The sequence below is a fragment of the Ascaphus truei genome, chromosome 20 (assembly GCF_040206685.1).
Source record: "Ascaphus truei isolate aAscTru1 chromosome 20, aAscTru1.hap1, whole genome shotgun sequence".
NCBI lineage: Eukaryota > Metazoa > Chordata > Amphibia > Anura > Ascaphidae > Ascaphus > Ascaphus truei.
The window spans coordinates 26,976,206-27,001,678 of record NC_134502.1 but is presented as its reverse complement, the minus strand read 5'-3'; positions in this window follow the sequence as shown (position 1 = coordinate 27,001,678).

Below are 25,473 nucleotides of genomic sequence, written 5' to 3'. Positions count from 1 at the left end.
GACAGTTATAGGGGGAGGGGTCCCTGTAATAGAGGAGTGATAGGTACAGGACAGTTATAGGGGAGGGGTCCCTGTAATAGAGGAGAGATAGGTACAGGACAGTTATAGGGGGAGGGGTCCCTCTAATAGAGGAGTGATAGGTACAGGACAGTTATAGGGGAGGGGTCCCTGTAATAGAGGAGTGATAGGTACAGGACAGTTATAGGGAGAGGGGTCCCTGTAATAGAGGAGAGATAGGTACAGGACAGTTATAGGGGGAGGGGTCCCTGTAATAGAGGAGTGATAGGTACAGGACAGTTATAGGGGAGGGGTCCCTGTAATAGAGGAGAGATAGGTACAGGACAGTTATAGGTGGAGGGGTCCCTGTAATAGAGGAGTGATAGGTACAGGACAGTTATAGGGGGAGGGGTCCCTGTAATAGAGGAGTGATAGGTACAGGACAGTTATAGGGGGAGGGGTCCCTGTAATACAGGAGGGATAGGTACAGGACAGTTATAGTGGGAGGGGTCCCTGTAATAGAGGAGTGATAGGTACAGGACAGTTATAGGGGAGGGGTCCCTGTAATAGAGGAGAGATAGGTACAGGACAGTTATAGGGGGAGGGTCCCTGTAATAGAGGAGTGATAGGTACAGGACAGTTATAGGAGGAGGGGTCCCTGTAATAGAGCAGTGATAGGTACAGGACAGTTATAGGAGGAGGGGTCCCTGTAATAGAGGAGTGATAGGTACAGGACAGTTATAGGGGGAGGGGTCCCTGTAATAGAGGAGAGATAGGTACAGGACAGTTATAGGGGGAGGGGTCCCTGTAATAGAGGGGTGATAGGTACAGGACAGTTATAGGGGGAGGGGTCCCTGTAATAGAGGAGAGATAGGTACAGGACAGTTATAGGGGGAGGGGTCCCTGTAATAGAGGAGAGATAGGTACAGGGCAGTTATAGGGGGAGGGGTCCCTGTAACAGAGGAGTGATAGGTACAGGACAGTTATAGGGGGAGGGGTCCCTGTAACAGAGGAGAGATAGGTACAGGACAGTTATAGGGGGAGGGGTCCCTGTAACAGAGGACAGATAGGTACAGGACAGTTATAGGGGGGAGGGGTCCCTGTAATAGAGGAGGTATAGGTACAGGACAGTTATAGGGGGGAGGGGTCCCTGTAATAGAGGAGGGATAGGTACAGGACAGTTATAGGAGGAGGGGTCCCTGTAATAGAGGGGTGATAGGTACAGGACAGTTATAGGGGGAGGGGTCCCTGTAATAGAGGAGAGATAGGTACAGGACAGTTATAGGGGGAGGGGTCCCTGTAATAGAGGAGAGATAGGTACAGGGCAGTTATAGGGGGAGGGGTCCCTGTAACAGAGGAGTGATAGGTACAGGACAGTTATAGGGGGAGGGGTCCCTGTAACAGAGGAGAGATAGGTACAGGACAGTTATAGGGGGAGGGGTCCCTGTAACAGAGGAGAGATAGGTACAGGACAGTTATAGGGGGGAGGGGTCCCTGTAATAGAGGAGGTATAGGTACAGGACAGTTATAGGGGGGATGGGTCCCTGTAATAGAGGAGGGATAGGTACAGGACAGTTATAGGGGGAGGGGTCCCTGTAATAGAGGAGGGATAGGTACAGGACAGTTATAGGGGGAGGGGTCCCTGTAATAGAGGAGAGATAGGTACAGGACAGTTATAGGGGGAGGGGTCCCTGTAATAGAGGAGTGATAGGCACAGGACAGTTATAGGGGGAGGGGTCCCTGTAATAGAGGAGTGATAGGTACAGGACAGTTATAGGGGGAGGGGTCCCTGTAATAGAGGGGTGATAGGTACAGGACAGTTATAGGGGGAGGGGTCCCTGTAATAGAGGAGTGATAGGTACAGGACAGTTATAGGGGGAGGGGTCCCTGTAATTATAGGGGGAGGGATCCCTGTAATAGAGGAGTGATAGGTACAGGACAGTTATAGGGGGGGGGGCGTCCCTGTAATAGAGGAGTGATAGGTACAGGACAGTTATAGGGGGAGGGGTCCCTGTAATAGAGGAGAGATAGGTACAGGACAGTTATAGGGGGAGGGGTCCCTGTAATAGAGGAGTGATAAGTACAGGACAGTTATAGGGGGAGGGGTCCCTATAATAGAGGAGTGATAGGTACAGGGCAGTTATAGGGGGAGGGGGCCCTGTAATAGAGCAGTGATAGGTACAGGACAGTTATAGGAGGAGGGGTCCCTGTAATAGAGCAGTGATAGGTACAGGACAGTTATAGGGGGAGGGGTCCCTGTAATAGAGGAGTGATAGGTACAGGACAGTTATAGGGGAGGGGTCCCTGTAATAGAGGAGAGATAGGTACAGGACAGTTATAGGGGGAGGGGTCCCTGTAATAGAGGAGTGATAGGTACAGGACAGTTATAGGGGAGGGGTCCCTGTAATAGAGGAGTGATAGGTACAGGACAGTTACAGGGGGAGGGGTCCCTGTAATAGAGGAGAGATAGGTACAGGACAGTTATAGGGGGAGGGGTCCCTGTAATAGAGGAGAGATAGGTACAGGACAGTTATAGGGGGAGGGGTCCCTGTAATAGAGGAGTGATAGGTACAGGACAGTTATAGGGGGAGGGGTCCCTCTAATAGAGGAGTGATAGGTACAGGACAGTTATAGGGGAGGGGTCCCTGTAATAGAGGAGTGATAGGTACAGGACAGTTATAGGGAGAGGGGTCCCTGTAATAGAGGAGAGATAGGTACAGAACAGTTATAGGGGGAGGGGTCCCTGTAATAGAGGAGTGATAGGTACAGGACAGTTATAGGGGAGGGGTCCCTGTAATAGAGGAGAGATAGGTACAGGACAGTTATAGGGGGAGGGGTCCCTGTAATAGAGGAGTGATAGGTACAGGACAGTTATAGGGGGAGGGGTCCCTGTAATAGAGGAGTGATAGGTACAGGACAGTTATAGGGGGAGGGGTCCCTGTAATAGAGGAGTGATAGGTACAGGACAGTTATAGGGGGAGGGGTCCCTGTAATAGAGGAGTGATAGGTACAGGACAGTTATAGGGGGAGGGGTCCCTGTAATAGAGCAGTGATAGGTACAGAACAGTTATAGGAGGAGGGGTCCCTGTAATAGAGGGGTGATAGGTACAGGACAGTTATAGGGGGAGGGGTCCCTGTAATAGAGGAGAGATAGGTACAGGACAGTTATAGGGGGAGGGGTCCCTGTAACAGAGGAGTGATAGGTACAGGACAGTTATAGGGGGAGGGGTCCCTGTAACAGAGGAGAGATAGGTACAGGACAGTTATAGGGGGAGGGGTCCCTGTAACAGAGGAGAGATAGGTACAGGACAGTTATAGGGGGGAGGGATCCCTGTAATAGAGGAGGTATAGGTACAGGACAGTTATAGGGGGGAGGGGTCCCTGTAATAGAGGAGGGATAGGTACAGGACAGTTATAGGGGGAGGGGTCCCTGTAATAGAGGAGGGATAGGTACAGGACAGTTATAGGGGGAGGGGTCCCTGTAATAGAGGAGAGATAGGTACAGGACATTTATAGGGGGAGGGGTCCCTGTAATAGAGGAGTGATAGGCACAGGACAGTTATAGGGGAAGGGGTCCCTGTAATAGAGGAGTGATAGGTACAGGACAGTTATAGGGGGAGGGGTCCCTGTAATAGAGGGGTGATAGGTACAGGACAGTTATAGGGGGAGGGGTCCCTGTAATAGAGGAGTGATAGGTACAGGACAGTTATAGGGGGAGGGGTCCCTGTAATTATAGGGGGAGGGATCCCTGTAATAGAGGAGTGATAGGTACAGGACAGTTATAGGGGGAGGGGTCCCTGTAATAGAGGAGTGATAGGGACAGGACAGTTATAGGGGGAGGGGTCCCTGTAATAGAGGAATGATAGGTACAGGACAGTTATAGGGGGAGGGTTCCCTGTAATAGAGGAGAGATAGGTACAGGACAGTTATAGGGGGAGGGGTCCCTGTAATAGAGGAGTGATAGGTACAGGACAGTTATAGGGGGAGGGGTCCCTGTAATAGAGGAGTGATAGGTACAGGACAGTTATAGGGGGAGGGGTCCCTGTAATAGAGGAGTGATAGGTACAGGACAGTTATAGGGGGAGGGGTCCTGTAATAGAGGAGAGATAGGCACAGGACAGTTATAGGGGGAGGGGTCCCTGTAATAGAGGAGTGATAGGTACAGGACAGTTATAGGGGGGGGTGTCCCTGTAATAGAGGAGAGATAGGTACAGGACAGTTATAGGGGGAGGGGTCCCTGTAATAGAGGAGTGATAGGTACAGGACAGTTATAGGGGAGGAGTCCCTGTAATAGAGGAGTGATAGGTACAGGACAGTTATAGGGGGGGGGGGTGTCCCTGTAATAGAGGAGAGATAGGAACAGGACAGTTATAGGGGGAGGGGTCCCTGTAATAGAGGAGTGATAGGCACAGGACAGTTATAGGGGGAGGGGTCCCTGTAATAGAGGAGAGATAGGTACAGGGCAGTTATAGGGGGAGGGGTCCCTGTAATAGAGGAGAGATAGGTACAGGACAGTTATAGGGGGAGGGGTCCCTGTAATAGAGGAGTGATAGGCACAGGACAGTTATAGGGGGAGGTGTCCCTGTAATAGAGGAGGGATAGGTACAGGACAGTTATAGGGGGAGGGGTCCCTGTAATAGAGGAGTGATAGGTACAGGACAGTTATAGGGGGAGGGGTCCCTGTAATAGAGGAGTGATAGGCACAGGACAGTTATAGGGGGAGGGGTCCCTGTAATAGAGGAGTGATAGGTACAGGACAGTTATAGGGGGGGGGGTGTCCCTGTAATAGAGGAGAGATAGGTACAGGACAGTTATAGGGGGAGGGGTCCCTGTAATAGAGGAGTGATAGGCACAGGACAGTTATAGGGGGAGGGGTCCCTGTAATAGAGCAGTGATAGGTACAGGACAGTTATAGGGGGAGGGGTCCCTGTAATAGAGGGGTGATAGGTACAGGACAGTTATAGGGGGAGGGGTCCCTGTAATAGAGGAGTGATAGGCACAGGGCAGTTATAGGGGGAGGGGTCCCTGTAATAGAGGAGTGATAGGTACAGGACAGTTATAGGGGGAGGGATCCCTGTAATAGAGGAGTGATAGGTACAGGACAGTTATAGGGGGGAGGGGTCCCTGTAATAGAGCAGTGATAGGTACAGGACAGTTATAGGGGAGGGGTCCCTGTAATAGAGCAGTGATAGGTACAGGACAGTTATAGGGGGAGGGGTCCCTGTAATAGAGGAGTGATAGGTGCAGGACAGTTATAGGGGGAGGGGTCCCTGTAATAGAGGAGAGATAGGTACAGGACAGTTATAGGGGGAGGGGTCCCTGTAATAGAGGAGGGATAGGTACAGGAGAGTTATAGGGGGAGGGGTCCCTGTAATAGAGCAGTGATAGGTACAGGACAGTTATAGGGGGAGAGGTCCCTGTAATAGAGGAGTGATAGGCACAGGACAGTTATAGGGGGAGGGGTCCCTGTAATAGAGCAGTGATAGGTACAGGACAGTTATAGGGGGAGGGGTCCCTGTAATAGAGGAGTGATAGGTACAGGACAGTTATAGGGGGGGGTGTCCCTGTAATAGAGGAGAGATAGGTACAGGACAGTTATAGGGGGAGGGGTCCCTGTAATAGAGGAGTGATAGGTACAGGACAGTTATAGGGGAGGGGTCCCTGTAATAGAGGAGTGATAGGTACAGGACAGTTATAGGGGGGGGGGTGTCCCTGTAATAGAGGAGAGATAGGTACAGGACAGTTATAGGGGGAGGGGTCCCTGTAATAGAGGAGTGATAGGCACAGGACAGTTATAGGGGGAGGGGTCCCTGTAATAGAGGAGAGATAGGTACAGGGCAGTTATAGGGGGAGGGGTCCCTGTAATAGAGGAGAGATAGGTACAGGACAGTTATAGGGGGAGGGGTCCCTGTAATAGAGGAGTGATAGGCACAGGACAGTTATAGGGGGAGGTGTCCCTGTAATAGAGGAGGGATAGGTACAGGACAGTTATAGGGGGAGGGGTCCCTGTAATAGAGGAGTGATAGGCACAGGACAGTTATAGGGGGAGGGGTCCCTGTAATAGAGGAGTGATAGGTACAGGACAGTTATAGGGGAGGGGTCCCTGTAATAGAGGAGTGATAGGTACAGGACAGTTATAGGGGGAGGGGTCCCTGTAATAGAGGAGTGATAGGCACAGGACAGTTATAGGGGGAGGGGTCCCTGTAATAGAGGAGGGATAGGTACAGGACAGTTATAGGGGGAGGGGTCCCTGTAATAGAGGAGAGATAGGCACAGGACAGTTATAGGGGGAGGGGTCCCTGTAATAGAGGAGAGATAGGCACAGGACAGTTATAGGGGGAGGGGTCCCTGTAATAGAGGAGGGATAGGTACAGGACAGTTATAGGGGGGGGGGGGTGTCCCTGTAATAGAGGAGAGATAGGTACAGGACAGTTATAGGGGGAGGGGTCCCTGTAATAGAGCAGTGATAGGTACAGGACAGTTATAGGGGGAGGGGTCCCTGTAATAGAGGAGGGATAGGTACAGGACAGTTATAGGGGGAGGGGTCCCTTTAATAGAGGAGTGATAGGTACAGGACAGTTATAGGGGGAGGGGTCCCTGTAATAGAGGAGAGATAGGTACAGTACAGTTATAGGGGGAGGGGTCCCTGTAATAGAGGAGAGATAGGTACAGGACAGTTATAGGGGGAGGGGTCCCTGTAATAGAGGAGTGATAGGTACAGGGCAGTTATAGGGGGAGGGGTCCCCTGTAATAGAGGAGTGATAGGCACAGGACAGTTATAGGGGGAGGTGTCCCTGTAATAGAGGAGTGATAGGTACAGGACAGTTATAGGGGGAGGGGGCCCTGTAATAGAGGAGGGATAGGTACAGGACAGTTATAGGGGGAGGGGTCCCTGTAATAGAGGAGTGATAGGCACAGGGCAGTTATAGGGGGAGGGGTCCCTGTAATAGAGCAGTGATAGGTACAGGACAGTTATAGGGGGAGGGGTCCCTGTAATAGAGGAGTGATAGGTACAGGGCAGTTATAGGGGGAGGGGTCCCTGTAATAGAGGAGTGATAGGTACAGGGCAGTTATAGGGGGAGGGGTCCCTGTAATAGAGGAGTGATAGGTACAGGACAGTTATAGGGGGAGGGGTCCCTGTAATAGAGGAGTGATAGGCACAGGACAGTTATAGGGGGGGGTCCCTGTAATAGAGGAGGGATAGGTACAGGACAGTTATAGGGGGAGGGGTCCCTGTAATAGAGGAGAGATAGGTACAGGACAGTTATAGGGGGAGGGGTCCCTGTAATAGAGCAGTGATAGGTACAGGACAGTTATAGGGGGAGGGGTCCCTGTAATAGAGGAGAGATAGGTACAGGACAGTTATAGGGGGAGGGGTCCCTGTAATAGAAAAGTGATAGGTACAGGGCAGTTATAGGGGGAGGGGTCCTGTAATAGAGGAGGGATAGGTACAGGACAGTTATAGGGGGAGGGGTCCCTGTAATAGAGGAGTGATAGGTACAGGACAGTTATAGGACGTCCCTCGTCAACAGCTTTGAATACTTCCTCCATTTTCATTTGATGACATCACCAAGGCTGCTATGACATCACACGCAACAAATGGCGCAAGGGGATACAATCCAAATATTAATACCCCAGCGATTCCATTCATCTCCTCACCATTTCTTTTCAAAATGTATTAAAACATCGGTTTCACTCACTTTTTCTTTTGTAACGGGGAGGGGAGTAGGCATTTATTTTTACCAGTCATTTTTAACAGAAAGAAGCGCCAGGGTGACCCCCGAAAGTGATCCCTGGAGAGGGTTACGGGTCCTGGTAGGCAGTAGCAGCTAACTAATGTTTCACAGTGTAGATGTATACACACGCATGTGTCTCCATACACGCAGAGACACTGGTATATAGAGCAGGAGAGGCGCGTCATGACATCACGCGGCTGCTCCGCCGCCCACGTTTGCCGAGCCGCCGGCTTCCCGTGGCCTGTCGCTCGTTCCGCCGCGCCAACAAATCTCGCCTTTCGGCCAAGGGACACGCGTGTGTTACTGCCTGGTAACACGTTTTATACATAAATAAATAAAACACAATTTAGAAACACTCGATACCGTTCTACACTAAACAATCTCCACATACTGGGACGCTATATGTATATACACATACTCCATATATACATATATATATATGTATATATATGTATATACACATACTCCATGTGTGTGTGTGAGCTTACACCGACACTTTGCTACACAGCAGCATCTTTGCTCCCACGCTGGTGGTACCTACGGGAGCGTTACCAGGTACACTCTACGTTAGAGAACTATACTACGTAGTATATATACTACATACTAGTCTATGCGTGTATGGAGACACGCGTGTATATACATTAACACCGTGAAGCAATAGTTACCTGGTACTACCTACCAGGTAATGTACCCACCTCCTGATTTTACCAATTTCCTGCCCTGCACTATGTTAGTATTTTATTTTATTACCTTCGGCGCTAAATAAAGTTTATTTCCACCATTACTATCACTAACAGGTTGGTGGGGGATTTCTGTCGGAGTTAACGCATGCGCTTTTTGCTTTAATAGCCTGCCTACCTCCCCAGGTGACACACAACCCCCCCCCCTCGTCACTACACTACACAAGTTCCCCCGTCCCTCACCACATATAAATAAAATGAAAACCTTTTTTTTTACGTTTGTCGAGGGGCATTGGTTGTTTTTAAATCTCTTTCTTTTCTCTTTATTCCTTCTGCGGCGGGACAGCCGGGGAACATTCGGGAGTCTCCCGCACCTCCTCTGCCGGCAGCGGGGGTGACCTTCTACATTGCAACCAGACGGGAACTTTTCGGGTCGATAGTGTGCGCGTGTGTAGATATACATGCAGTATTGTGGGTTATATATATATATATACAGGCATACCCCGGTTTAAGTACACTCACTTTAAGTACACTCGCGAGTAAGTACATCTCGCTCAATAGGCAAACGGCAGCTCGCGCATGCGCCTGTCAGCACGTCCTGAACAGCAACACCGGCTCCCTACCTGTACCGAAGCTGTGCGCAAGCGGGGAGACTATAGATCCTGTTACACATGCGTTATTTATATCAGTTATGCACGTATATGATGATTGCAGTACAGTACATGCATCGATAAGTGGGAAAAGGTAGTGCTTCACTTTAAGTACATTTTCGCTTTACATACATGCTCCGGTCCCATTGCGTACGTTAATGCGGGATATGCCTGTATATATATATATATATTACCGAGAAAGTATATTGTTGGATGTCTGACCCTGTATATATAGGGGTGTCAATATAAGAACAACCTTACATCAGAGAAATCCGTGGACCTAAAGGTGTAATTTTAATTAAAGAAATGAGACCCTACGTGAGACTGACCCTTTAACCCATTAAACACGTCCCTGTCATTAGGTCACTTTGCCCCTACGTGAGACTGACCCTTTAACCCATTAAACACGTCCCTGTCATTAGGTCACTTTGCCCCTACGTGGGACTGACCCTTTAACCCATTACACACGTCCCTGTCATTAGGTCACTTTGCCCCTACGTGGGACCGACCCTTTAACCCATTAAACACATCCCTGTCATTAGGTCTCTTTGCCCCTACCTGGGACTGACCCTTTAACCCATTACACACGTCCCTGTCATTAGGTCACTTTGCCCCTATGTGGGACTGGCCCTTTAACCCATTAAACACGTCCCTGTCATTAGGTCACTTTGCCCCTACGTGGGGCTGATCCTATAACCCATTAAACACGTCCCTGTCATTAGGTCACTTTGCCCCTATGTGGGACTGACTCTTTAACCCATTAAACACGTCCCTGTCATTAGGTCACTTTGCCCCTACGTGGGACTAACCCTTTAACCCATTACACACGTCCCTGTCATTAGGTCACTTTGCCCCTATGTGGGACTGACCCTTTAACCCATTACACACGTCCCTGTCATTAGGTCACTTTGCCCCTACATGGGGCTGACCCTTTGACCCATTACACACGTCCCTGTCATTAGGTCACTTTGCCCCTATGTGGGACTGGCCCTTTAACCCATTAAACACGTCCCTGTCATTAGGTCACTTTGCCCCTACGTGGGACTGTCCCTTTAACCCATTACACACGTCCCTGTCATTAGGTCACTTTGCTTTTACGTGGGACTGACCCTTTAACCCATTACACACGTCCCTGTCATTAGGTCACTTTGCCCTTACATGAGACTGACCCTTTAACCCATTACACACGTCCCTGTCATTAGGTCACTTTGCCCTTACGTGAGACTGACCCTTTAACCCAACAAACCCTTTCACAACTGCAATAATGTTTGAAGGGACCCCTGGAAAATATAACCTTACCGAATAGACAGGCGATCCACTCAGGAAATTCGCTTTTCTACTTTGTACTATTTTGGGTCGGTTCTGACCCAACATTGAAACTCGGCTTTGACACAAAAAATGTTTTGACTAGGCAGACACAGGTATCCTGGGAAATCCGATCAGCTTGCGGGATTTCCCGTCAGCATCAGGAATAAGTCATAATTCATTCACAATATTAAGTAACAATATTAATTCATAGGAACCAATTCTTCATTAGAATAGTGAAGGATCCATTCGTATTAATACTCTGTGATGACACACGCTAAGATTTTATTCGTCATGTTGTTTCCGTGTGCGTCCAAATCTCTGTGTTAAAAAGTAACATTATTCTGTATAATTAGTGTTAGTAAATATAACTGATCAGTGTAATATTCTGTAATTAGTGTTAGTAAATATAAATGATCGGTGTTATATTCTGTATAATTAGCGTTAGTAAATATAAATGATCAGTGTAATATTGTGTAATTAGTGTTAGTAAATATAAATGATCGGTGTTATATTCTGTATAATTAGCGTTAGTAAATATAACTGATCGGTGTAACATTCTGTATAATTAGCGTTAGTAAATATAAATGATCGGTGTAATATTCTGTGTAATTAGTGTTAGTAAATATAACTGATCGGTGTAATATTCTGTATAACTAGTGGTAGTAAATATAACTGATCGGTGTAATATTCTGTATAATTAGTGGTAGTAAATATAAATGATCAGTGTAATATTCTGTATAATTAGCGTTAGTAAATATAAATGATCAGTGTAATATTCTGTATAATTAGCGTTAGTAAATATAAACGATCAGTGTAATAATCTGTATAATTAGCGTTAGTAAATATAAACGATCAGTGTAACTGATACATTATTGTTACACATTCCCCTCTCCACACAGCCAGAGTAGCTGGTTGCCCTAGCAACTTCCCAATTCTCCTAGCTGAGAATGGGTCTACCCATCATCTGCCCCCCGTCTCTGCTGACAAGTTAGTTTGGTCCTGAGACTATTCCTGCCTCCCAGGAATCCCACACTTCCTTTTCCATCCTAGCAGGCTGAGTGAGTACCGCCTCTGCTATCTACTCCCTGGCAAGGCAATCCGTTTTTACCTTCCCCCCCATAACAGAGCACCTTCACCGAGAGAAGCTCTCTCTCACCACACAATCCCATCTACAAGCACCCTTTATTTCTGTGACTTCCCCAATAAAGTTAAGAAAATACAAAGGACATGGTGTGCTTTCAAAAGGGGACGAGTTGAGCTATGTGGCCTCATTCATATCCTACACATGACCCTGTGGTTTCAGTATAGTAACAACGGAAGCAGTGTGCTTTGGGGTCAGCACAGAAAGTTACAGCTTTCACAGCCGTTATGCTGGGAGATCAGGTACTGCACAGCAGCCTCTATACAGCTACACAAGCAAACTGCTTCACACTGCTACACAGAGCCAGCAGCCTCTATACAGCTACACAAGCAAACTGCTTCACACTGCTACACAGAGCCAGCAGCCTCTATACAGCTACACAAGCAAACTGCTTCACACTGCTACACAGAGCCAGCAGCCTCTATACAGCTACACAAGCAAACTGCTTCACACTGCTACACAGAGCCAGCAGCCTCTATACAGCTACACAAGCAAACTGCTTCACACTGCTACACAGAGCCAGCAGCCTCTATACAGCAAACAGAGCCAGCAGCCTCTATACAGCTACACAAGCAAACTGCTTCACACTGCTACACAGAGCCAGCAGCCTCTATACAGCTACACAAGCAAACTGCTTCACACTGATACACAGAGCCAGCAGCCTCTATACAGCTACACAAGCAAATTGCTTCACACTGCTACACAGAGCCAGCAGCCTCTATACAGCTACACAAGCAAACTGCTTCACACTGCTACACAGAGCCAGCAGCCTCTACACAGCTACACAAGCAGCAGCTTCACACTACTACACAGAGCCAGCAGCCTCTATACAGCTACACAAGCAAACTGCTTCACACTGCTACACAGAGCCAGCAGCCTCTATACAGCTACACAAGCAAACTGCTTCACACTGCTACACAGAGCCAGCAGCCTCTATACAGCTACACAAGCAAACTGCTTCACACTACTACACAGAGCCAGCGGCCTCTATACAGCTACACAAGCAAACTGCTTCACACTGCTACACAGAGCCAGCAGCCTCTACACAGCTACACAAGCAAACTGCTTCACACTGCTACACAGAGCCAGCAGCCTCTACACAGCTACACAAGCAAACTGCTTCACACTGCTACACAGAGCCAGCAGCCTCTACACAGCTACACAAGCAAACTGCTTCACACTGCTACACAGAGCCAGCAGCCTCTACACAGCTACACAAGCAAACTGCTTCACACTGCTACACAGAGCCAGCAGCCTCTATACAGCTACACAAGCAAACTGCTTCACACTGCTACACAGAGCCAGCAGCCTCTACACAGCAAAACAAGCAAACTGCTTCACACTACTACACAGAGCCAGCAGCCTCTACACAGCTACACAAGCAAACTGCTTCACACTTCTACACAGAGCCAGCAGCCTCTACACAGCTACACAAGCAAACTGCTTCACACTGCTACACAGAGCCAGCAGCCTCTACACAGCTACACAAGCAAACTGCTTCACACTGCTACACAGAGCCAGCAGCCTCTACACAGCTACACAAGCAAACTGCTTCACACTGCTACACAGAGCCAGCAGCCTCTACACAGCTACACAAGCAAATTGCTTCACACTGCTACACAGAGCCAGCAGCCTCTATACAGCTACACAAGCAAACTGCTTCACACTGCTACACAGAGCCAGCAGCCTCTATACAGCTACACAAGCAACAGCTTCACACTACTACACAGAGCCAGCAGCCTCTATACAGCTACACAAGCAAACTGCTTCACACTGCTACACAGAGCCAGCAGCCTCTATACAGCTACACAAGCAAACTGCTTCACACTGCTACACAGAGCCAGCAGCCTCTATACAGCTACACAAGCAAACTGCTTCACACTGCTACACAGAGCCAGCAGCCTCTATACAGCTACACAAGCAAACTGCTTCACACTGCTACACAGAGCCAGCAGCCTCTACACAGCTACACAAGCAAACTGCTTCACACTGCTACACAGAGCCAGCAGCCTCTATACAGCTACACAAGCAAACTACTTCACACTGCTACACAGAGCCAGCAGCCGCTACACAGCAAAACACGCAGCAGCTTTACACTACTACACAGTTACACTGCTACACAGAGCCAGCAGCCTCTACACAGCAAAACAAGCAGCAGCTTTACACTACTACACAGAGCCAGCAGCCTCTACACAGCAAAACACGCAGCAGCTTCACACTGCTACACAGTTACACTGCTACACAGAGCCAGCGGCCTCTACACAGCAAAACAAGCAGCAGCTTCACACAGCTACACAGAGCCAGCAGCCTCTACACAGCAAAACAAGCAGCAGCTTCACACTGCTACACAGAGCCAGCAGCCTCTACACAGCAAAACAAGCAGCAGCCTCACACTGCTACACAGAGCCAGCAGCCTCTACACAGCAAAACAAGCAGCAGCTTCACACTGCTACACAGAGCCAGCGGCCTCTACACAGCAAAACAAGCAGCAGCTTTACACAGCTACACAGTTACACTGCTACACAGAGCCAGCAGCCTCTACACAGCTACACAAGCAAACTGCTTCACACTGCTACACAGAGCCAGCAGCCTCTACACAGCAAAACAAGCAGCAGCTTCACACTGCTACACAGAGCCAGCAGCCTCTACACAGCAAAACAAGCAGCAGCTTCACACTGCTACACAGAGCCAGCAGCCTCTACACAGCAAAACAAGCAGCAGCTTTACACTACTACACAGTTACACTGCTACACAGAGCCAGCAGCCTCTACACAGCAAAACAAGCAGCAGCTTTACACTGCTACACAGAGCCAGCAGCCTCTACACAGCAAAACAAGCAGCAGCTTTACACTACTACACAGAGCCAGCGGCCTCTACACAGCAAAACAAGCAGCAGCTTTACACTACTACACAGTTACACTGCTACACAGAGCCAGCAGCCTCTACACAGCAAAACAAGCAGCAGCTTTACACTGCTACACAGAGCCAGCAGCCTCTACACAGCAAAACAAGCAGCAGCTTTACACTACTACACAGAGCCAGCGGCCTCTACACAGCAAAACAAGCAGCAGCTTCACACTCCTACACAGAGCCAGCAGCCTCTACACAGCAAAACAAGCAGCAGCTTTACACTACTACACAGAGCCAGCAGCCTCTACACAGCAAAACACGCAGCAGCTTCACACTACTACACAGAGCCAGCAGCCTCTACACAGCAAAACAAGCAGCAGCTTTACACTGCTACACAGAGCCAGCAGCCTCTACACAGCAAAACAAGCAGCAGCTTCACACTGCTACACAGTTACACTGCTACACAGAGCCAGCAGCCTCTACACAGCAAAACAAGCAGCAGCTTTACACTACTACACAGTTACACTGCTACACAGAGCCAGCAGCCTCTACACAGCAAAACAAGCAGCAGCTTTACACTGCTACACAGAGCCAGCAGCCTCTACACAGCAAAACAAGCAGCAGCTTTACACTACTACACAGAGCCAGCGGCCTCTACACAGCAAAACAAGCAGCAGCTTTACACTACTACACAGTTACACTGCTACACAGAGCCAGCAGCCTCTACACAGCAAAACAAGCAGCAGCTTTACACTGCTACACAGAGCCAGCAGCCTCTACACAGCAAAACACGCAGCAGCTTCACACTACTACACAGAGCCAGCAGCCTCTACACAGCAAAACAAGCAGCAGCTTTACACTGCTACACAGAGCCAGCAGCCTCTACACAGCAAAACAAGCAGCAGCTTCACACTGCTACACAGAGCCAGCAGCCTCTACACAGCAAAACAAGCAGCAGCTTTACACTACTACACAGAGCCAGCAGCCTCTACACAGCAAAACACGCAGCAGCTTTACACTACTACACAGTTACACTGCTACACAGAGCCAGCAGCCTCTACACAGCAAAACAAGCAGCAGCTTTACACTGCTACACAGAGCCAGCAGCCTCTACACAGCAAAACAAGCAGCAGCTTTACACTGCTACACAGAGCCAGCAGCCTCTACACAGCAAAACAAGCAGCAGCTTCACACTGCTACACAGAGCCAGCGGCCTCTACACAGCAAAACAAGCAGCAGCTTTACACTACTACACAGAGCAAGCAGCCTCTACACAGCAAAACAAGCAGCAGCTTCACACAGCTACACAGAGCAAGCAGCCTCTACACAGCAAAACAAGCAGCAGCTTCACACAGCTACACAGAGCAAGCAGCCTCTACACAGCAAAACAAGCAGCAGCTTCACACTGCTACACAGAGCCAGCAGCCTCTACACAGCAAAACAAGCAGCAGCTTCACACTGCTACACAGAGCAAGCAGCCTCTACACAGCAAAACAAGCAGCAGCTTCACACTACTACACAGAGCCAGCAGCCTCTACACAGCAAAACAAGCAGCAGCTTCACACTGCTACACAGAGCCAGCAGCCTCTACACAGCAAAACAAGCAGCAGCTTCACACAGCTACACAGAGCAAGCAGCCTCTACACAGCAAAACAAGCAGCAGCTTCACACAGCTACACAGAGCAAGCAGCCTCTACACAGCAAAACAAGCAGCAGCTTCACACTGCTACACAGAGCCAGCAGCCTCTACACAGCAAAACAAGCAGCAGCTTCACACTGCTACACAGAGCAAGCAGCCTCTACACAGCAAAACAAGCAGCAGCTTCACACTACTACACAGAGCCAGCAGCCTCTACACAGCAAAACAAGCAGCAGCTTCACACTGCTACACAGAGCCAGCGGCCTCTACACAGCAAAACACGCAGCAGCTTTACACTACTACACAGTTACACTGCTACACAGAGCCAGCAGCCTCTACACAGCAAAACACGCAGCAGCTTTACACTACTACACAGAGCCAGCAGCCTCTACACAGCAAAACACGCAGCAGCTTTACACTACTACACAGAGCCAGCAGCCTCTACACAGCAAAACAAGCAGCAGCTTCACACTACTACACAGAGCCAGCAGCCTCTACACAGCAAAACAAGCAGCAGCTTCACACTGCTACACAGAGCCAGCAGCCTCTACACAGCAAAACAAGCAGCAGCTTTACACAGCTACAGTACAACAGCAGCAGCACTGAAAGCGGCAGTTCAGGCAATATTCTGCATTTGTTTTTTTTTTTTAATAAATCAGTTCTGTAGTAAGAAAAAATACTTTTAGCATTTTCCTGTTTTAAAAAAACAACCACTCTGAAAGACCAATTTTCTTGTATTCCATTTTAACAAGCAGGCTTGTTCCTATAGCAACGATTTACATTCCCCATATTTAAAGATGTCGCCAAACTTTGCCGATCAATAGACGGAGAACGAATTGATCCGGCAGCTATGCAGTTCTTTAGGTAATTAGAGATTGCCCACATGAAACTATTGAAGTAAAAAAATTAATTTAAAAAAGACAACTGCAGCTTGAAACATAGATTAGTGCATCACACACAGAGCTACATAGTGAGGAGCTACCATCTCACCTACCCCTGCGCACGTCCCCACGGCTAGCGCCACCAAGGGCCATGCCACCGGACACGGGTCAGAGCCACGGACACCTGTCAGTACAGCTACCCCTACACTGACCGCTGCAGGACAAAGATCGGCACCACCTGAGACAGTCGTCCATCGCTGACGCAGGTAACAGACCACACGCCACACACGCACAGGCTAAAGGCCTGCACACGCCTGCAGCATGGCAGAACTCAGATCCTCACCAGACACCACTCAGGAGAGCGACAGGTCAGACGTCACACAGGAGAGCGACAACTCAGACGCTGAGACCGCTACACAACTGCGCGAGGCCTAAGCGGACAGTCACACTGACGCAAAAGGCCCGCGAAAAATATGAAGCTGACATTGACGTGCACCGCGCCAAGATAGAAAAGGCCTGGGAAAAAACTGCACTAGAGATATGTAATGCGATCAAGAAAAGCAGATTAAGCAAACTATAACTCAGATGAAGTCATACCACAGACGTTACGTGGCGCTGTCGCAGGCGTATTTCACTTATCTGACCAGCACTAACACAGGAGGCAGCCTGCGAGAACGCGACCTGCAAAAAAACCGATTGATCTGGAACGGGACGGCATCGTGAAAAAACGCCATCAAGGAAGCGCAAAGCGAGAGAAAGGAGCTCCTCCTGGAGACCGCGTCCCAGCGCTCCAGCACGTCCAGGCACTCATCAAGGTCAGCTAAATCAGTGCAATCCAATGCGTCCAGCGCAAGCGCTACCAAGGCGCGAGCCGCCGCAGAGGCCGCACGCGCCCGGGCCGAATGTGGTCGGAAAGAGCTAGCCGTAAGGGCAGAGAGAGCGCGCGTGGAAGAGGAAGCCGCCGCAGCCACTGCGCGTAGGAAAGCCGAATTGGACGCGGACTTAGAAGCCTTGAGCAAGGAAGAGGACGCCGTCGCCACTATAGCCCAAGCCGAGGTCTTGGAAGCAGCCGCGCAACAGGATGGCGGGGAGCGACCGTACAGTCGGATAGCCTCAGAGGATCCGACCCAACGCACTGAGGACTACGTAAGGAGCCTCCTCAGCGTAAACACCAGCGCGCCATCTCAACACAGCGAGGGTGACATCACAGGTGCCGAAGACTTGCAAGGTCCACGCTGAGAAGTTGCCGTTCCCCCAAAGACACACGCAACCTGGGATAGCCCCAGCCGCCGCAGTGATCCACACGCCAGCGCGCACGCGGATGCAGTACAACAGGCTCGCAATCCAGGTACGCCCACGCGGGGAAACACAGCTCCTCACACTAACCAGCGGTCATCGCGCGTCCACGCCAAGGAAGAGGCGACCGTAAGACCCCTCTCGGCAACCATATCAGAACGCGACCAACACACCGATGCATCAGGCCTAACAGACATGGGCAAGTACATGATCCGGCGTGACATGGTGCAGACAGGACTTACCAACTTCAGCGACCGTCCTGAGAGTTACCGAATATGGAAGTTCACATTCAAGGACGCAATCAAGAGCCTGGGCTTCTCCGCAAGGGAAGAACTCAGCCTGCTAACCAAATGGCTGGGGAAAGAATCCATAGAGCCTGCAAAGAGGCTCAGGGCAGCGAACGTGAACCACCCCCAAGTAGGCCTTGACTTAGAATGGGAAAGGCTAGAGGAGTGCTATGGTAGCCCCGAAGCAGTCGAAGACGCACTCTTCAAGAGAGTCGACAACTTTCCCAGAATCACAGCCAAAGACTACTCGAAGTTACGAGAACTCAGGGATGTGCTGCAGGAACTGGAGTCTTCAAGAACAGACCATTCCCTAACAGGTCTCAAACGTCTTAGACTCAGCTCGCGGAGGGAGACCCATCTTGGAGAAGCTACCCTACAACCTCCAAGAAAGATGGACTTCGCAAGGTTCAAAATACAAAAGGGAGAAGTAAGTCGCTTACCCTCCCCCCTCCCCCTTCTCATTCTTCTGGGACTTTATTCGCGAAGCCGCCAGAACAAAGAATGACCCCAGCTTTACCTTAGGTACGCAAACCGCACCCAGTGCAAACAACCTGAAGAATGAAAGACCAGCGGCGAGACACGGTAGCGCTACAACACCTATCTCGGTCCACAGGATGGACATGTCCCATACAACCCACGAGAGTCCCGACCAGTCGGTCGCCGGAAACAAGAAACCAATGGACTTTAACAAAGAATGTCCCATACACAAAAGGCCGCATCCGCTGAACAAGTGTATCGGGTTCAGAATGAAGCCCATAGAAGAGTGCAAGAACTTACTCAGAGAATGGGGAGTTTGCTTCAAATGCTGTGCGTCCACAGCTCACTTATTCAAGGACTGTAAAGAAGCTATAAAATGCACAGAGTGTAATAGTGACAGACACATACCAACTTTACACCCAGAATTATTTAAGCCTAAACCATTCGAGGCCCCTAACCTCGTGACAAAGCAGGGCGGGGAGGAAGAAGAGGAGAAGACACTCGCCTCCATTTGTGGCATCTAAGTGCACCGAGGTTTGTGGTGGAGGAGGTGATGGAAGATCTTGTTCTAAGATATGCCTCGTAGCAGTGCACCCGGAGGGACAACCCGTAAAAGCTATAAGAATGTACGCTATCATCAACGACCAAAGCAAATCGATCATTGGTCAGGTCAGAATTATTCGACCTATTCAACATACGAGATAGCGCCTCTCCTTACACGCTCAGAACGTGCGCAGGGCGGATAGAAACAACGGGGAGGAGAGTAAATGGCTACACCATGTGTTCAGTGGATGGCAAAGTTAAAATGCCTCTCCCTACACTCATTGAGTGCAATCACATGGCGGAGGACAGGAGCGAAATCCCCACACCAGACGTGGCACGCTACCACCCCCCATCTCAAGGCGATAGCCAATCGCATCCCACCGTTGGATGAAAGCGCCCAGATCTTGCTGCTTGGCAGGGACATCATGAGAGCGCACAAAATCCGCGAACAACGAAATGAAGACCATAATGCTCCATGCGCCCAAAGGCTCGATCTAGGATGGGTGATAGTGGGTGAAGTATGTATCGACAAGGTATGCAGACCAGACAACGTAGACGCCCTACGAACAAACCTATTGGAGAACAGTCGGGCATCTCTCTTTAAACCATGTCCGAACCACTTCCATGTCCAAGAGAAGCTTGGGAACAAAGAGAAACAAAGGCGCATCATTACAACACATAGAGACGTTTTTGTGTCAGAAAAATGCACTGACGACCTACTGTAGGATGTACAGCGTTCTAGACGACGAGGGACGATAACAAGCAAGCACCATCGATGGAAGATAGAGAATTCCTGAGGCTGATGGATAAGGAGCTCTTCAAAGACGCATCGGGCAGTTGGGTGGCTCCGCTACCATTCCGTTCACCCAGAAGACGTCTCCCAAACAACAGAGAACACGCCATCTCTAGGCTCACTTCGCTTCGCCGCAATCTACAAAGGAAACTGGAGACCAAGAATCACTTTGTGGCCTTCGTGCAGAGGATATTCCTCAGTGGTCACGCAGAGCCGGCAACCCCACTGAAGGAAGACGAAGAATGCTGGTACCTCCCATCAATTGGTGTCTACCAGCCCTAGAAACCCTGTCAAATCTGGGTAGTGTTCGATTCAAGTGCTCAGCACCAGGGAGTCTCTCTAAACGACGTCCTCCTCACTGGACCAGACCTGACAAACAGTCTTCTAGGAGTGTTGATCCGCTTCCGTAAGGAGCCAATTGCCATAACAGCAGACATCCAACAGATGTTCCACTGCATCCTTGTACGAGAAGACACCAGAAATGACCTAAGGTTCCTGTGGTACCAGAATGACGACATAGATGAAGAAGTCATAGAGTACAGAATTAAAGTACTTGTCTTCGGCAATAGCCCATCACCTGCAGTGGACGCCTATGGGCTCAGAAGGACGGCCCAAGAAGGAGAAGAAGAGTACGGGAAAGACGCTAGGAATTTCGTCGAAAGAGACTTCTATGTAGATGACGGGTTGAAATCAGTTCCCACAGAAGAAAAAGCCATAGACCTACTCAAAAGAACGCAAAAGATGCTTGCAAACGCCAACCTAAGACTGCATAAAATAGCTTCCAATAGTGCCATGGTAATGAAGGCGTTTCATACACGACCTGAAGAATTTGGATCTACGGACCGACCCGACTCCCATACAGTGGAGTCTAGGGTTAAGCTGGAATCTCAAGGCAGATACATTCACATTCCAGGTGTCCATCGAGGACAAACCTTACACCCGGCGTGGAGTCCTGTCTACGGTCAACAGTCTCTACGACCCACTGGGTTTCGTGGCCCCAGTCACAATACAAGGAAACTCTCTTCTCAGAGGATTGTCCTTAAAAAAAAACAGGACTGGGACACCCCACTGCCTCCAGAAAGACGGAAAGAGTGGGAGGCGTGGAAGGATTCTTTCAAGACTCTTAAGCAACTTCAGATCCCACGCCCCTACTCACCCACAGCTCTCTACATACCGCTGCATACAGCAAGGAGCTTTGCATATTCTCAGATGCCTCAACAAAGACCATAGCAGCAGTGGCCTACGTAAAGACCCCAGACGCAGATGGAAGACACCATACCAGGTTCATCCTTGGCAAGGCTAAGCTGGCACCACAACCTGACCATACCCTACCCAGACCCGAGCTATGTGGCGCAGTGTTAGCAGTAGAATTGGCAGAACTCATTGAAAACGAGATGGACAGTAAACCAGAAGCTACCAGGTTCTACACAGATAGTAAAGTGGTGCTAGGCTACATATGTAACCAAAAAAGAAGATTCTACGTATACGTGGCCAACCGAGTGAAAAGGATCAGCTAGTCGACCCAACCAGATCAATGGCACCACGTGCCCAAAGACCAGAATCCTGCAGATGTTGCCACTAGACCAGGGTCTGCAGCACATCTACAGAATACATCGTGGCTTACATGACCAACGTTTCTGACGCAACCCGATGAAACACTGTCTACCCTAGCTGATGACTTTGAACTTATAGATCCCGGAAAGGATCTAGAAATAAGACCCCAAACATCCGTTCGACTCACGAACATACTACCCAGAAATGTTTTTGGATCACGTTGATTCCATCGCTTCTCAAGGTGGACAGCCCTCCAGCGAGCAATGCCGCATCTTAGACATGTAGCCACCTCGTTCCGCCAAATGCCTGGTGGTAAAATGGCCAGCTGCCATGGTTGGCATATCTGCAAAAGGTTACATACTATAGATGAAGTCACAAAGGCCCATTTACAGAGACTATCCTCCTAATGTCCAAATCGGACTCAAGAAAGGAAGAACTGACCACCCGTGCTATGAACTCCCAAAGACATTGTTGAGCCCTCAGCTAGCCTGAACAGTGCACCCACCTGGCATCCCTTGCCAAAGGGGATCCTGGAGCCAGTGGTACTGGCCGGTACCACATTGTTATGTGGACATGGACCTTTTGCATTGTTGTTGTGTATTTACATATGTTTCACATAATTTAGATATAGTGGTATCTCCAGATTCCAGACGGGGAGTGTCCTGGAACAGGATTGTTTATTTCTGTTCCCCCCATTGCAGCTGACTGCCAGTTCCTTATTTCAGTTGCATGCTTCTCTGCTCTGAAAAGACACAGTGCCTGTGTAACTGATACATTATTGTTACACATTCCCCTCTCCACACAGCTAGTAGCTGGTTGCCCTAGCAACCTCCCAATTTTCCTAGCTGAGAATGGGTCTACCCATCGTCTTCCCCCCTGTCTCTGCTGACAAGTTAGTTTGGTCCTGAGACTATTCCTGCCTCCCAGCAATCCCACACTTCCTTTTCCATCCTAGCAGGCTGATTGAGCACTTCCTCTGCTATCTACTCCCTGGCAAGGCAATCCGTTTTTACCTTCCCCCCATAACAGAGCACCTTCACCTAGAGAAGCTCTCTCTCACCACACAATCCCATCTACAAGCAACCTTTATTTCTGTGACATCCCCAATAAAGTTAAGAAAATACAAAGGACTTGGTGTGCTTTCAAAAGGGGACGAGTTGAGCTATGTGGCCTCATTCATATCCTACACATGACCCTGTGGTTCCAGTATATATTCTGTATAATTAGCGTTAGTAAATATAAATGATCGGTGTAATATTCTGTATAATTAGCGTTAGTAAATATAAATGATCAGTGTAATATTCTGTATAATTAGTGTTAGTAAATATAAATGATCAGTGTAACATTCTGTATAATTAGTTAGTAAATATAACTGATCAGTGTAATATTCTGTATAATTAGTCTTAGTAAATATAAATGATCAGTGTAATATTCTGTATAATTAGCGTTAGTAAATATAAATGATCAGTGTAACATTCTGTATAATTAGTTAGTAAATATAACTGATCAGTGTAATAATCTGTATAATTAGCGTTAGTAAATATAAATGATCAGTGTAACATTCTGTATAATTAGTTAGTAAATATAACTGATCAGTGTAATATTCTGTATAATTAGCGTTAGTAAATATAAATGATCAGTGTAACATTCTGTATAATTAGTTAGTAAATATAAATGATCAGTGTAATATTCTGTATAATTAGCGTTAGTAAATATAACTGATCGGTGTAATATTCTGTATAATTAGCGTTAGTAAATATAACTGATCAGTGTAATATTCTGTATAATTAGCGTTAGTAAATATAAATGATCGGTGTAATATTCTGTATAATTAGCGTTAGTAAATATAACTGATCAGTGTAATATTCTGTATAATTAGCGTTAGTAAATATAAATGATCAGTGTAACATTCTGTATAATTAGTTAGTAAATATAAATGATCAGTGTAATATTCTGTATAATTAGCGTTAGTAAATATAACTGATCGGTGTAATATTCTGTATAATTAGCGTTAGTAAATATAACTGATCAGTGTAATATGCTGTATAATTAGCGTTAGTAAATATAACTGATCAGTGTAATATTCTGTATAATTAGCGTTAGTAAATATAACTGATCAGTGTAATAATCTGTATATTAGCGTTAGTAAATATAACTGATCAGTGTAATATTCTGTATATTAGCCGCACTGTGAGAATAATTCTTGTTGTTACTTATATACTGAAACCCCCGCGCTGCGTCACACACATTTCCGCGCTGAAACACAGCGACTTAATTCTGCGCTAACGTAACGCTGAGAGTAAGCAGGAGAGGGAGTTGAGGGGGAGTGTAGTGGGGATCTGGGGAAGGGAGCTTGGGCGGTTAGGGGTTTACACGGAGTTGAATTTAGCGGCGATTCTGATGTATTTTCACCTTTTTCAGGCGCACAAAAACATTATGATATGTCCCAGTGCCTCCATGCGCCCCAACGCGCCCAACGCGCCCAATTCCTGTGCTGGGTTAAACCTTCTATTAGATAATTAGATAATGCCTTCGATTTGTAATATAGTGTAATACACGCAGGCCCCACCAACAGGTGAAGTTTTCAGGATATCCCTGCTTCAGCACAGGTAGCTCAATCAGTCCCTGCTTCAGCACAGGTGGCTCAATCAGTCCTTGCTTCAGCACAGGTAGCTCAATCAGTCCCTGCTTCAACACAGGTGGCTCAATAAGTCCTTGCTTCAGCACAGGTGATTCAATCAGTCTCAGCTTCAGCACAGGTGGCTGAATCAGTCCCAGCTTCAGCACAGGCGGCTCAATCAGTCCCTGCTTCAACACAGATGGCTCAATTAGCCCCTGCTTCAGCACAGGTGGCTCAATCAGTCCCTGCTTCGGCACAGGTGGCTCAATCAGTGCCTCAGTCTTCGACCACTGATTGAGCCATCTGCGCTGAAGCAGGGATATACTTAAAACGTGGCCCGAGAGGACTGCACGTGGCCACCCCTGTAATACAGGATATAGGGACGTAAATCTGTTTCCTTCCACGCACATCTTAGAAAAAACTGCCCATACTGTAGACGATTTCGGGCGTGCGGCTGTCATCGGGATGGGACTCCAATTTCCCCACCTCATCCTTATAAAATTCAACATATATTATATATTGAATTTTAAAAGGATGGGGTGTACAAATTGGAGCAAGATTGGAATAATATATATAAAGTGGCACTGTGTGCTCATTTGCATGTCATTTCCCAGAATCCCTTGCTGCAATGGAAGTGCTGTGTGCTGGGTGATAATGGTGAAAGGCGGGGCTGCATGTCATTTCCCAGAATCCCTTGCTGCAATGGAAGTGCTGTGTGCTGGGTGATAATGGTGAAAGGCGGGGCTGCATGTCATTTCCCAGAATCCCTTGCTGCAGTGGAAGTGCTGTGTGCTGGGTGATAATGGTGAAAGGCGGGGCTGCATGTCATTTCCCAGAATCCCTTGCTGCAGTGGAAGCGCTGTGTGCTGGGTGATAATGGTGAAAGGCGGGGCTGCATGTCATTTCCCAGAATCCCTTGCTGCAGTGGAAGCGCTGTGTGCTGGGTGATAATGGTGAAAGGCGGGGCTGCATGTCATTTCCCAGAATCCCTTGCTGCAGTGGAAGCGCTGTGTGCTGGGTG